The sequence below is a fragment of the Biomphalaria glabrata genome, chromosome 13 (assembly GCF_947242115.1).
Source record: "Biomphalaria glabrata chromosome 13, xgBioGlab47.1, whole genome shotgun sequence".
Classification (NCBI taxonomy): Eukaryota; Metazoa; Mollusca; class Gastropoda; family Planorbidae; genus Biomphalaria; species Biomphalaria glabrata.
Genome location: NC_074723.1, coordinates 26861190 through 26874150, shown reverse-complemented (window position 1 = coordinate 26874150; position 12961 = coordinate 26861190). Strand labels below are relative to the sequence as shown.

Sequence of the window (12961 nt, the reverse complement as noted above, 5' to 3'; positions counted from 1 at the left end):
GTACTGAAGCCCTAAAAAAACTTAAGACACTCAAAAAAAAAATGGACCAACTCTATGAAAGTATAGTATCTTATAAATCTACGCCATGTTTAAATATACTAACATAAAATAATAACTTATTGACCTTAAATTCAACCTTAAACTGATAGATCAAGAATGTCTATTGAAAGTAGAAGTATTTTACTTAATTTAAACAAATGAATCTAAGTTTAATCTAGTTCAAAAACTATATTAGATTCTAGATCTAGATCTCAATATATATGCAAGCAAATCTTTTTGTAACAAAATTGAAGTTAGGTCGATTAGCTATTTTAATAGCACTATTCATACTATTTTTACATTCACGCATTCGCTTTACTTATAACATTATTATTTTGTTTAATTGTTTGTAATTATTATTATAGCTTTGATATAGCGCTACTTTCTTGCGTATAGAAAGCTCAGAGCGCCATGGTCCAATCACATTTGTTTCCGTGCTGCCTTTAGGTGCTCAGTAAACACAGCTCAACTCGAGTCGGGTGTCGAGCCACGCGCCCCCTTTATAGGTGGCCAAGCCAAGTTCAAGCGTACTCAGCCTCTCGACCAGACTTTCCACAAACTATTCTAATGTGCTATATCAGTAACACGCATTTTGGGACCCGCGGGTAACATATGGTTAGTAATAATCTAAAACATTAATTTTTATCTGGATGTCTAGACAATCTCTATCTTGAACACATATAAGTCAGCGGGTATTCCCGAATGTATTCATTAAAGAGCTGAATCAATAACTAGACGTTTAGGAACATTTAGCATTAGACATTTGTAGAGTCTGAGTAGATGTATAGGCCTAGCATTAGACATTTGTAGAGTCTGAGTAGATGTATAGGCCTAGCATTAGACATTTGTAGAGTCGGAGTAGATGTATAGGTCTAGCATTAGACATTTGTAGAGTCGGAGTAGATGTATAGGCCTAACATTAGACATTTGTAGAGTCGGAGTAGATGTATAGGTCTAGCATTAGACATTTGTAGAGTCTGAGTAGATGTATAGGCCTAGCATTAGACATTTGTAGAGTCGGAGTAGATGTATAGGTCTAGCATTAGACATTTGTAGAGTCTGAGTAGATGTATAGGCCTAGCATTAGACATTTGTAGAGTCTGAGTAGATGTATAGGCCTAGCATTAGACATTTGTAGAGTCTGAGTAGATGTATAGGCCTAGCATTAGACATTTGTAGAGTCGGAGTAGATGTATAGGCCTAGCATTAGACATTTGTAGAGTCGGAGTAGATGTATAGGCCTAGCATTAGACATTTGTAGAGTCGGAGTAGATGTATAGGCCTAGCATTAGACATTTGTAGAGTCTGAGTAGATGTATAGGCCTAGCATTAGACATTTGTAGAGTCGGAGTAGATGTATAGGTCTAGCATTAGACATTTGTAGAGTCTGAGTAGATGTATAGGCCTAGCATTAGACATTTGTAGAGTCGGAGTAGATGTATAGGCCTAGCATTAGACATTTGTAGAGTCTGAGTAGATGTATAGGCCTAACATTAGACATTTGTAGAGTCGGAGTAGATGTATAGGTCTAGCATTAGACATTTGTAGAGTCTGAGTAGATGTATAGGTCTAACATTAGACATTTGTAGAGTCTGAGTAGATGTATAGGTCTAACATTAGACATTTGTAGAGTCGGAGTAGATGTATAGGCCTAACATTAGACATTTGTAGAGTCTGAGTAGATGTATAGGCCTAACAATAGACATTTGTAGAGTCTGAGTAGATGTATAGGCCTAACAATAGACATTTGTAGAGTCGGAGTAGATGTATAGGCCTAACATTAGACATTTGTAGAGTCGGAGTAGATGTATAGGCCTAACATTAGACATTTGTAGAGTCTGAGTAGATGTATAGGTCTAGCATTAGACATTTGTAGAGTCGGAGTAGATGTATAGGCCTAACATTAGACATTTGTAGAGTCGGAGTAGATGTATAGGTCTAGCATTAGACATTTGTAGAGTCGGAGTAGATGTATAGGCCTAACATTAGACATTTGTAGAGTCTGAGTAGATGTATAGGTCTAGCATTAGACATTTGTAGAGTCGGAGTAGATGTATAGGTCTAGCATTAGACATTTGTAGAGTCGGAGTAGATGTATAGGTCTAACATTAGACATTTGTAGAGTCGGAGTAGATGTATAGGTCTAACATTAGACATTTGTAGAGTCTGAGTAGATGTATAGGTCTAGCATTAGACATTTGTAGAGTCGGAGTAGATGTATAGGTCTAACATTAGACATTTGTAGAGTCGGAGTAGATGTATAGGCCTAGCATTAGACATTTGTAGAGTCGGAGTAGATGTATAGGCCTAACATTAGACATTTGTAGAGTCTGAGTAGATGTATAGGTCTAGCATTAGACATTTGTAGAGTCTGAGTAGATGTATAGGTCTAGCATTAGACATTTGTAGAGTCTGAGTAGATGTATAGGTCTAGCATTAGACATTTGTAGAGTCGGAGTAGATGTATAGGTCTAACATTAGACATTTGTAGAGTCGGAGTAGATGTATAGGTCTAGCATTAGACATTTGTAGAGTCGGAGTAGATGTATAGGCCTAGCATTAGACATTTGTAGAGTCGGAGTAGATGTATAGGCCTAACATTAGACATTTGTAGAGTCTGAGTAGATGTATAGGTCTAGCATTAGACATTTGTAGAGTCTGAGTAGATGTATAGGCCTAACATTAGACATTTGTAGAGTCTGAGTAGATGTATAGGCCTAACATTAGACATTTGTAGAGTCTGAGTAGATGTATAGGCCTAACATTAGACATTTGTAGAGTCTGAGTAGATGTATAGGCCTAACATTAGACATTTGTAGAGTCTGAGTAGATGTATAGGTCTAACATTAGACATTTGTAGAGTCGGAGTAGATGTATAGGTCTAGCATTAGACATTTGTAGAGTCTGAGTAGATGTATAGGTCTAGCATTAGACATTTGTAGAGGCGGAGTCGTATACATTCGCATGATCAGGGCATTTGTTTTTTTGGACTGGGGGGAAATGTGGGGTGGGGTAAAATGTTCCTTTTTTATTTAAATCTATCATGCATTCGTTATAAGAACCAAATAATCACTCTTACAAAGGTTGGTCAGCTGAAAAGAGGATAAATTGTCTCCGTACAGTTTACTTCGTGTGTGTGTGTATATATAAATAGCACAGCACCGTGTAGATGTGTGTGTGTGTGTGTGTGTGTGACTTGTTATTCTGGAGGAAATGTGTTTTGCAATTGGTGCATCACTCAGAACAAAACATCGTAACAGCAAATGAAATGAGCCACATTTTCACCCAAACACTTCATTAGTGTTAGACAGATGTCATGCTAACAATTTCAAATATTTTGCTCAGATTTTATTAGAACTAAGTTTATAATATAGGAGGGTTCTGGTTCTACAGGCTCGGCCTAGGGCTGGTGGACAGAGTTGTCGTCCCATTCTCTCGGTGTCATGGCTATCAATACGTATATCTTTCTTAATCTTAAGTACATTGTGGTAGGTATTATTTTAAATTATGAGATATTACCTTGGACATTGTTTCACTCTAATGATCATCTTATTAGAATATTTTTACCATTCATCTCTCAACATAGTAAATGTAGCCAGACAAAAGGTTAAAGCGAAAATACATTTGAAACGTAATCAACGTCGAAATGTTAAATGTTTGCATTCCATAAGAGTCAGAAATGTGAAGTGTAAACTTTCATTGCCCCAACCTCTAAGATGAATTAAATCCCTTAAGTCCGCGATGAAACATTTTGGTCTAATTAATGACCGGAGCCTTGCGACATATATTTAAGTCCTCCGCCTCTTCTGTCTCAGGTAGCTGTTACCAAGATCTGCTCTTCTGTGCTTACCAGGTCTACAGCTCTGTGTGTAACATTGTCGAGAAGATTAGAAATAGGAATTAAGAAAGGACGTAGATGTCTCACATTCATAAGTGTGTTTCAAACTGGGTCAGAGATTGAAATATCGGCTGAAAACTCAACACAAGTTCAACGTACACTAAGTATCTGAGAACATATTTACTGCATTAGTTGATTGGGTGTCGAAATCAAACCTGGCATTACCATACAATTGAAAGCCATAGGATGAGCATCTATCTGTACATGTCGTCATTATATTGATACAATTAGATAAAAATGCATCGAAAACTTGAAGTCATGCGTGAGATTACACGTCACTGATTGTAGCTGTATACTGCTCAAATATATAATATCTCAATACGTTCAGTTTGATTGATTTTTAATATGATCCACTATGTTCACACTGACTGAATTTTATTTGATTTTACGAGCTAATTTCTTTTAGTCGGAACTTTCTGTGGGCTTTTTTTTTACAAGAGAATATTTTATACAAAATCATTTAATGTATCCCATGCCATACTGCCCTTTTGACATTTTTCCACAGCCCAGAAAGCGTTCGCCCATATGACCATATAGCCGGTCATCCCCTGACTAATTATCTTTGATGACATTAACTACAATATAAATTAAAGAGGGTTACGTTTCAAAAAAATAAAATAGTTAACATTGTCATTTATTAAATGTGATGTCACTAATTATGTAAATCAATGCATCCAACTCTAGAAGCTTAACATTGACAATCGTTCGTTCCTAAAAGAAGAGTATTGTCTCATGCAAATACCCCATGCTTTCGTGTGACTTAGTAAATCTACTCTAAAAGGCAGCACAAAGAACCAAGTGATTAGAAAAAGTTCATTTTCGCAGATCTATTGATACACATTGTTTTTTAAAACGCCTTGTAACCAAATGTGAGAACCTCTGTAGTGAGATACTTAGTGAGGGGGGCTAGTCTCTGCAGCCAAACAAGAATTCGAGAACATTCTCTAGATAAAACTTATTCAAAACACCAGAAAGCAAACTAACTAAAGACTTTCAGGGGAAGCTACTGACACGCTGACAACAACAACATTGTCCAGCCAGTCAGCACTTGACATTGAGGAATATCTGTCACGAGACAAGTCAGTGTCAAACAGAAATGGGACTGTGTCATATTGACACTATCGCCAAAAAGATCGACCCTAAAATTCACCTAAAATTTCAACCAGCAGTGAAATATTTATCATAAAGAAGAAATGAAATAGAAATGAAATTTGGATTCTATCTGTGTATCTATGGAATTGTTATAACGAATAAACTATCTCTCTACTTCACTCTAAACAATCTGCTGATTCAGCAAATTAAATAGAATGTTGATTCCATTCTCTTTTTTTTTTTTTTTGTAATCTGGTTTCATTTGTAAAAGAGAAAATTCCTATAAATATTCAAGTCTAAGCAAATGTAACTGATTTTACACATAATAGAAGATAAACAAATATCCCTAACAACAAGAGCCTTTATAGCAGACAGACACACCAGCAGACAGACACACCAGCAGACAGATATAACAGCAGACAGATATAACAGCAGACAAATATAACAGCAGACAGATATAACATCAGACAGATAGCAGACAGACACACCAGCAGACAGATATAACAGCTGACAGACACAAAACGCAGACAGATATAGGCCTAACAGCAGACAGACACAAAACGTTGATAAGGAGATAGTCATAGCTCTGTCCTACAGCATAAGGTACCAGGTCAAGTCCAGAAGACACACATAAATTGAAGACAGGTGGGAATCAATACAAGTCTTGTTTTCCCACGCTCTTTTGTCCACACTTACACACATCAGCGTCATAGACACGAACATACGAAGTGTCCAGTGCAACTTTTGAAAACCTTTCTACAATATCTCGTAGTTGGCAGTTTGAGCTTTCAATAACAGTAGACCTATGATTTGTAAATTATAGTCTATGAACTGATTCATAGATCAAATTAATACAACAGTAGACTTATGATCTTGTAAATTAGTCAATACTAAAGAAGGGCTTTGACTGAATGGTAGTTTTGATATAAAGTAATTGTAATGATCAAAACTCGTATAAAAGATAAATAGAATCATTGTAATAATGACCAACATGCAAATTAATCAAATCCTTACCTTTAAAATTCATGAGATTTCCGAGAGAAGAACTATTAGCGCTGAATCGCCCTGCTAACATTGAACACAAACTAACAGTTCTTTCTAAAAGACTATCAAGTCTAAGATTATAAGAGTAGTTAATGCCACCAGCTCGCGATTCTATAATATTTATAACTGTAAAGTTTGTCAGCCACTAGCCTTCAGTGACAGTGTAGTGACGGAATACTTTTAAAGAGTCTCCTTTTAACAGTGTCCTCTTTGCCCTCTAATATAGTAGGAGAACTTTTCAATGTTAAAGCAGATGGCGGGTGGGGAGGGGGATAAGGTGAATAGACGTTTGGTTGAAGTCGAGATAATGACATGGATGGTGTTTCTACAATAAGGGAATGTATAAGAGATTCAAACGCAAAGCAGTAGGCCTACATTCAAAGAACAATACTCAACAATATACGCTGTTGACAAGGGAGACAGGGAAAGATAACTCTCAATTCGCGCACAAAGACTAGTGCTATACGAAAGTAAACAGGACTCGCCCAAACCTTGGTGATTTCTTCTCTTAGTGGCAGGACTACAGGACTCAAATTGACAATTGTTACATATAGATAAAAATTATCATTGTGTAAATTATATTGATGTAAATAGTTTTTCAATGTATTAAACAGTAATTACATATTCATATTTCTTGGTTACGTAGTAAATTGACCAAAATTTAATCAATTTGGTACAGATAAAGTAATTGTTATAAAATATTCCTTGAATTGTATAGGTCAGTTGTGTTGTCTAGATACAACAAGGTTTCACATGACTTCTGTTTGAATCTAGTGGACATGAAGGTGTTCTTTCAAATTTACTAGACATTTCATTGTTATCAAAAGTTGAATGAGCGAACAAATAGATCAAACAAATAGAAAAATAGTTTAACCTTCAAACAGACATACACATAGATAGATAGATAGATAGATAGATAGATAGATAGATAGATAGATAGATAGATAGATAGATAGATAGATAGATAGATAAATAGATAGATAGATAGATAGATAGATAGATAGATAGATAGATAGATAGATAGATGGATGGATGGATAGAAAGACAGACAGAAAGAAATAAAGAGAGCGAATGAGAGAACTAGGCAAGAAAAATATAAGTGGGGAAGGGAGGAGAGATTAAAAAAAAAAACAGCTTTAAGGTGAAATTAAAAAAAAAAAAGAAACAGATACAATGAGAGAAAACAGCTAGAAGGAGAAATAAAAAAGAGAAACAGCTTTAAGGAGAAATTAAAAAAAAAAAAGAAACAGATACAATGAGAGAAAACAGCTATATGGAGAAATAAAAAAAGAGAAACAGCTTCAATGAGAAATAAAAAAGAGAAACAGCTTCAATGAGAAATAAAAAAGAGAAACAGCAACAAGAAGAAATAAAAAAGAGAATCAGCTAGAAAGAGAATTAAAAGAGAGAAACAGCTTCAATGAGAAATAAAAAAGAGAAGCAGCTTCAAGGAGAAATAAAAAAAAAAGAGAAAAAGCTTCAAGGAGAGATAAAAAAAAAGAGAAACAGCTTCAAGGAGAAATAAAAAAAAGAGAAAAAGCTTCAAGGAGAGATAAAAAAAAAGAGAAACAGCTTCAAGGAGAAATAAAAAAAAAAACAGCTACATGGAGAGACGCCAGAAGAGAAATGGGGTCGTGAGAATGTAGGTCAAAAAGTCACGTGACCGACATGACATTGGCAGTGCTCGTGTTTGTCAAGATTGTCAGAGTGAGGAATTAGTGACAACATGCGTGACGTTATCATGTCATAGGACGTCATCACAGTTCTATACATGTATCATGGGCACGTGTCACGTGCCTTTCTTTCGGTAGAGCAACACGTTGTACTTCAGATTTACCATCAATGGCTAGGCAAAGTTTTAAGTTCCATTTGGACTTCGTGAATACTTAGAAACGGTTCACTCTATCCTAGATTACTTGACCAGGTCTCTGCAACACTCTATCCTAGATTACTTGACCAGGTCTCTGCAGCACTCTATCCTAGATTACTTGACCAGGTCTCTGCAACACTCTATCCTAGATTACTTGACCAGGTCTCTGCAGCACTCTATCCTAGATTACTTGACCAGGTCTCTGCAACACTCTATCCTAGATTACTTGACCAGGTCTCTGCAACACTCTATCCTAGATTACTTGACCAGGTCTCTGCAACACTCTATCCTAGATTACTTGACCAGGTCTCTGCAACACTCTATTCTAGATTACTTGAAAAGGCCTCTGCAGCACTCTATCCTAGATTACTTGAACAGGTCTCTGCAACACTCTATCCTAGATTACTTGACCAGATCTCTGCAACACTCTATCCTAGATTACTTGACCAGGTCTATACCTGAAACACTTTATCCTAGATTACTTGACCAGGTCTCTGCGACACATGCCAAAGTTTACATTGAGAAGGGTTGAACGAAAAAAGGTTACAAATCAGAAATAAATTCATTTTCATTAGACCCAGTTGTATATTTTGACGACTTAAGTTCCCGGAATGGTTAGGGTTGGTCGAGTTGTAGGCCTATATGGCGCTGTCATAAGGGTCGGTTTTACCCGGTGCGGTCTGCTCATGGTTTCATCCCCCCATCCCAGATAACGTTGTTTTTTTTTTCTTGCACCCAACTACAGCAAGCTAATTACCCATATTCATTGCTTGTTTTTGCAACTGTAAAATGAATGACTATTCTGGTTTAAAATTTCGTTATTTATGCCATTTTATCAATATAGTTATGACAGGTATTCAAAGGTATGGTTATTAAAAGCAGAAACATACTTAACATCAAATTTTTAATTCTCTTCTTTTACTTATATAGATCAGTGAAACACTGCAAACTTGTGTACACTACACACCTAGTCCCTTGGTATTTCTGTGTCTAGAACACTTCGTGGTCACTCATCATAAACAGCTACACATTTTGAAACGAGCCTAAACAAATCTGCAGACAGCAGTTAATACAGGAACACTTTGGAATCACCTCAGGTATATAAAATATATATGTTATCTCACAGATCGCTTCCAATCTGAGTTAAAGCTCATTATAAAAACGATCAATGTTCTAAAGCTTTCTCCTCTTGTTTTCTTCTTAAATGGTCCAGAGAATGTAGGTTGCTTTCCTAACATTCTCTTTTTGTTTCTAATTCGTTTTGGTATTGAAATACATGCTGGTTTGAGTGGTGAAGAGCCTTCTCACTATCATTTATTAGCTAACGTGACACGTCTCTAGTTGAAGCGTCTCTAGTTGAAGCGCCTCTAGCTTCACTAGTCAACGTCTGAAATAAAGTTTGGTATCGATGACATCAATGTAAACAAACAATCTCAATGGTTTCATTCATGACTTCCGAGTCCTAGAAGGTAATGGCCCGAGGTGAGGACTGTTGTCAGTAGCTGACGGTATCAGTTAGTTCCCTTATATCACGTAGCAATGAACCTGAACCTTGTTATTAAATACACAAAATTAGTGTGAGTAAACTATAACTGTAATGCTTAATCTCGAGATTAGTACTAAAGAACATCTTAGTGTTCAATATATAACACTGTTTAATATATAGCCTTACATAGCTCTAAATAATTGAGTCGATGAATCTAATTATGAAACAAACAAAACAATGGCTTTTTTTTTTTTTTTGTACTAGCAGCCATTGGACAAAAGTCGAGGAATAAAATGAAATGTATTGAATTGAAAATGACTGAGGTTGTTGTTTTTTTGTGTTTTTTTTTTTTGCGTTCATTTATACTGACCAGGTTAAAACAGGTATATGCGACATTATGCCAATGGCTAACAGAAATGGGTTAAGTAAACAGACCATTTCTTCTGAAAGAAAGTACACAAACGCCAAACTCTGGATCGCTTTCAACTGGAACCACAAAAAAAGGACCAAATATTACATTTGTGTGATCCAATGGAGGGTGACGTCAGATTTGAAATCAAAGACTACGGGAGATAGACGACAGAACGCTGACTACTATGCGGCTACACGCTGATTGTTGAGTTATTTCTAAGTTCCATCATAGCCGTACGATCAATGTGTTCAATGATTCAACACCCCACCCACACCCTACCCTCACCCCACGCTGATTGTTGAGTTATTTCTAAGTTCCATCATAGCCGTACGATCAATGTGTTCAATGATTCAACACCCCACCCACACCCTACCCTCACCCCACGCTGATTGTTGAGTTATTTCTAAGTTCCATCATAGCCGTACGATCAATGTGTTCAATGATTCAACACCCCACCCACACCCTACCCTCACCCCACGCTGATTGTTGAGTTATTTCTAAGTTCCATCATAGCCGTACGATCAATGTGTTCAATGATTCAACACCCCACCCACACCCTACCCTCACCCCACGCTGATTGTTGAGTTATTTCTAAGTTCCATCATAGCCGTACGATCAATGTGTTCAATGATTCAACACCCCACCCACACCCTACCCTCACCCCACGCTGATTGTTGAGTTATTTCTAAGTTCCATCATAGCCGTACGATCAATGTGTTCAATGATTCAACACCCCACCCACACCCTACCCGCACCCCGAAATCTACTAATTGCCCAGGCATTGTGAGAACCTAATAGCTATTAATGGACTCAATTTTGTATTCAACTGACCGACGTCACCACGGGCATGTCATTCACCAACTCCTTACAGCACGGCACTGATGGCTTCACTCAAACGTTATGCTTTACTAGTTTTGACCTTTCATCAATAGAACCTTATTCCCCCCCCTCCCCCATTCGCCCAACCGTGTGCTGGCTAGTCTCTAAAAATGATGTTTTTTTTTTTGAAAAAAAGAAAGGGCTGCGAATCTTGGCCACAGAACGTCACAGAAGTGCAAATGTTTGTATACAACTGAGTCACGTGATATTAGTATCCAATCTTCCTTCAAGAATGTCTTTCAATGAGCTCCTAAGCTTTCACCAAGTCCACTTAAAGCGAAACCAAGAAAGTCACAACACAGAGAATGCACTTTTCAAAACGTCAAGACATGGGGGGGAGCTATCAACATTCAGGTCCGAATGTTTGGTGCGTGCGGAGGAAGAGCAATAATTGGCTTGAAAATATATAACATCAGGAGTGTAGGCCTTCGTTAACATCATTTCCTGGTTACAAATGCAACATATAGATAAGATAAAATAAGATAAGATAAGATAATTTTTATTGGTCCCAACCAATGGAAATTCAGTTTGACTACAATTGTCCAACTCAGCCTAACTACTTCCACAATAACACTACAGATGTTAATACGAACAACATTCCCACACGAAACACATACACAGTCACAACCAGCGCAATATAAATTATGCTTCTTAGTACTTCTTGGTGATGAAAAGTACCATTGAAACACCGTGACTTAAGGTGGGATAAAGGAATTTTGAAATCTTTCTGTTTTAGCTTTAATGAAGAGGAGACGACCACTTGGTTCAGATTGTGGATGTAACTTGTGGTTTAATGGGTGCAGATTGTGGATGTAACTTTGTGGTTTAATGGATGCAGATTGGATGTAACTTGTGGTTTAACGGGTGCAGATTGTGGATGTAACTTGTGGTTTAATGGGTGCAGATTAGATGTAACTTTGTGGTTTAACGGGTGCAGATTGTGGATGTAACTTGTGGTTTAATTGGTGCAGATTGGATGTAACTTGTGGTTTAACGGGTGCAGATTGTGGATGTAACTTGTGGTTTAATGGGTGCAGATTGGATGTAACTTGTGGTTTAATGGGTGCAGATTGGATGTAACTGTAGTTTAACGGTACAGATTGTCGTTAAGGATCATGTGTGTTTTGGAAAGCATCTTTCATGAAAAAGTTCTTCTTAAGATGTTTCAGTGATAAACGATGGTTTTAAGCGGCCCCCGAAAGGGGAAAAGACGCTATTAGTTATGAGTGGAACGTCTGTCCGTCCGTCCCGTTAAGATCTCGTAAACTAGAAAAGGTATTGAAAATCCGACATCATGATATTTTAGACCTTTCAAAGTTCTGATGCAACAGCTACTTTTTTTTCTGAAAGTGAAAAATTTAATTTTTAAAATCAATTATGCAAGCAGTTTTTTCATAAAAATACCCCATTTTTGCCACTATTCACTATTAATAGTAACAAACACTGGAGGCTTTTTTAGTAAGGGCGAAAGCCATCTATTATATTCGTAACACATTTAGGCAAATGGTTTTAGATTTTTTATAAAAAAATATTATTCTTTACATTTGTATTGCTAAGTAAGTTCTGTCATACTAAATACTACATTTACAAAAAAAAATTCACTATTAAAAAAAAATTACTATGCAAATAAGTTGGACATAATTTAAAACAACAATTAATAAGTCGTTTTTCGTGTTATCGCGTGAACTGCAGAGCGTCCGTAATAACACGGAACACAAAACTAGAATTATTTTTTTTTTGCGGAAATGTTTTTTTTCTTGTGGCTTTGAATAAGAGATTGACCCTTTACAAAACAATTAAATCAATTAGATACTCATTATAAAACATCAGTTAGGACAGGTTCACATCTAACTTCACATTCACTTTAACCTATGCCTTGGTCTGTTGGACCTTTGGAGCACCACACAAGATCTGTCAACCTTCTTTCTCCATTCTTCTCTTTCATTTGCCTTTGATAGAATTTCATTATGATATTCTTTCTGAAAATATTGAAACCTGCATTTTACCTGCCTGGGTGGACCACTTCAAGGGCCGAATTTGGGTTTGGGTTTCCACACAAACTGTCTTGTTTTTTTTTTTTACGAAATGTTTTTTTTAATGAGGCTTTGAATAAGAGATTGACCCTATACAAAACAATTTGATCAATAAGATAATCATTATATGAAATCAGTTAGGCCAGGTTCACATCTAACACCTTCACTTTCACTTATCCCTTGGTCTGCTGGACCGTTGAGGCACCAC

General features: G+C 36.7%; 1 protein-coding gene across 3 annotated transcripts in view; it reads right to left on the bottom strand.

Moving 5' to 3' along the window:
• LOC106066399 (receptor-transporting protein 4-like) overlaps positions 1–12961 on the bottom strand; it is a 111955-nt gene that overhangs the window by 80051 nt on the left and 18943 nt on the right. The window contains exon 1 of one of the 3 annotated variants that reach the window (XM_056009111.1): positions 6044–6268. The exons of 1 other annotated variant lie outside the window; for it this stretch is intronic. The gene's annotated coding sequence lies outside the window, so the exon portion shown is untranslated. Of the gene's footprint in view, positions 1–3558; positions 3820–6043; positions 6269–12961 lie in introns of those variants that run through there. One more of the 3 variants, XM_056009112.1, reaches the window with a different exon arrangement.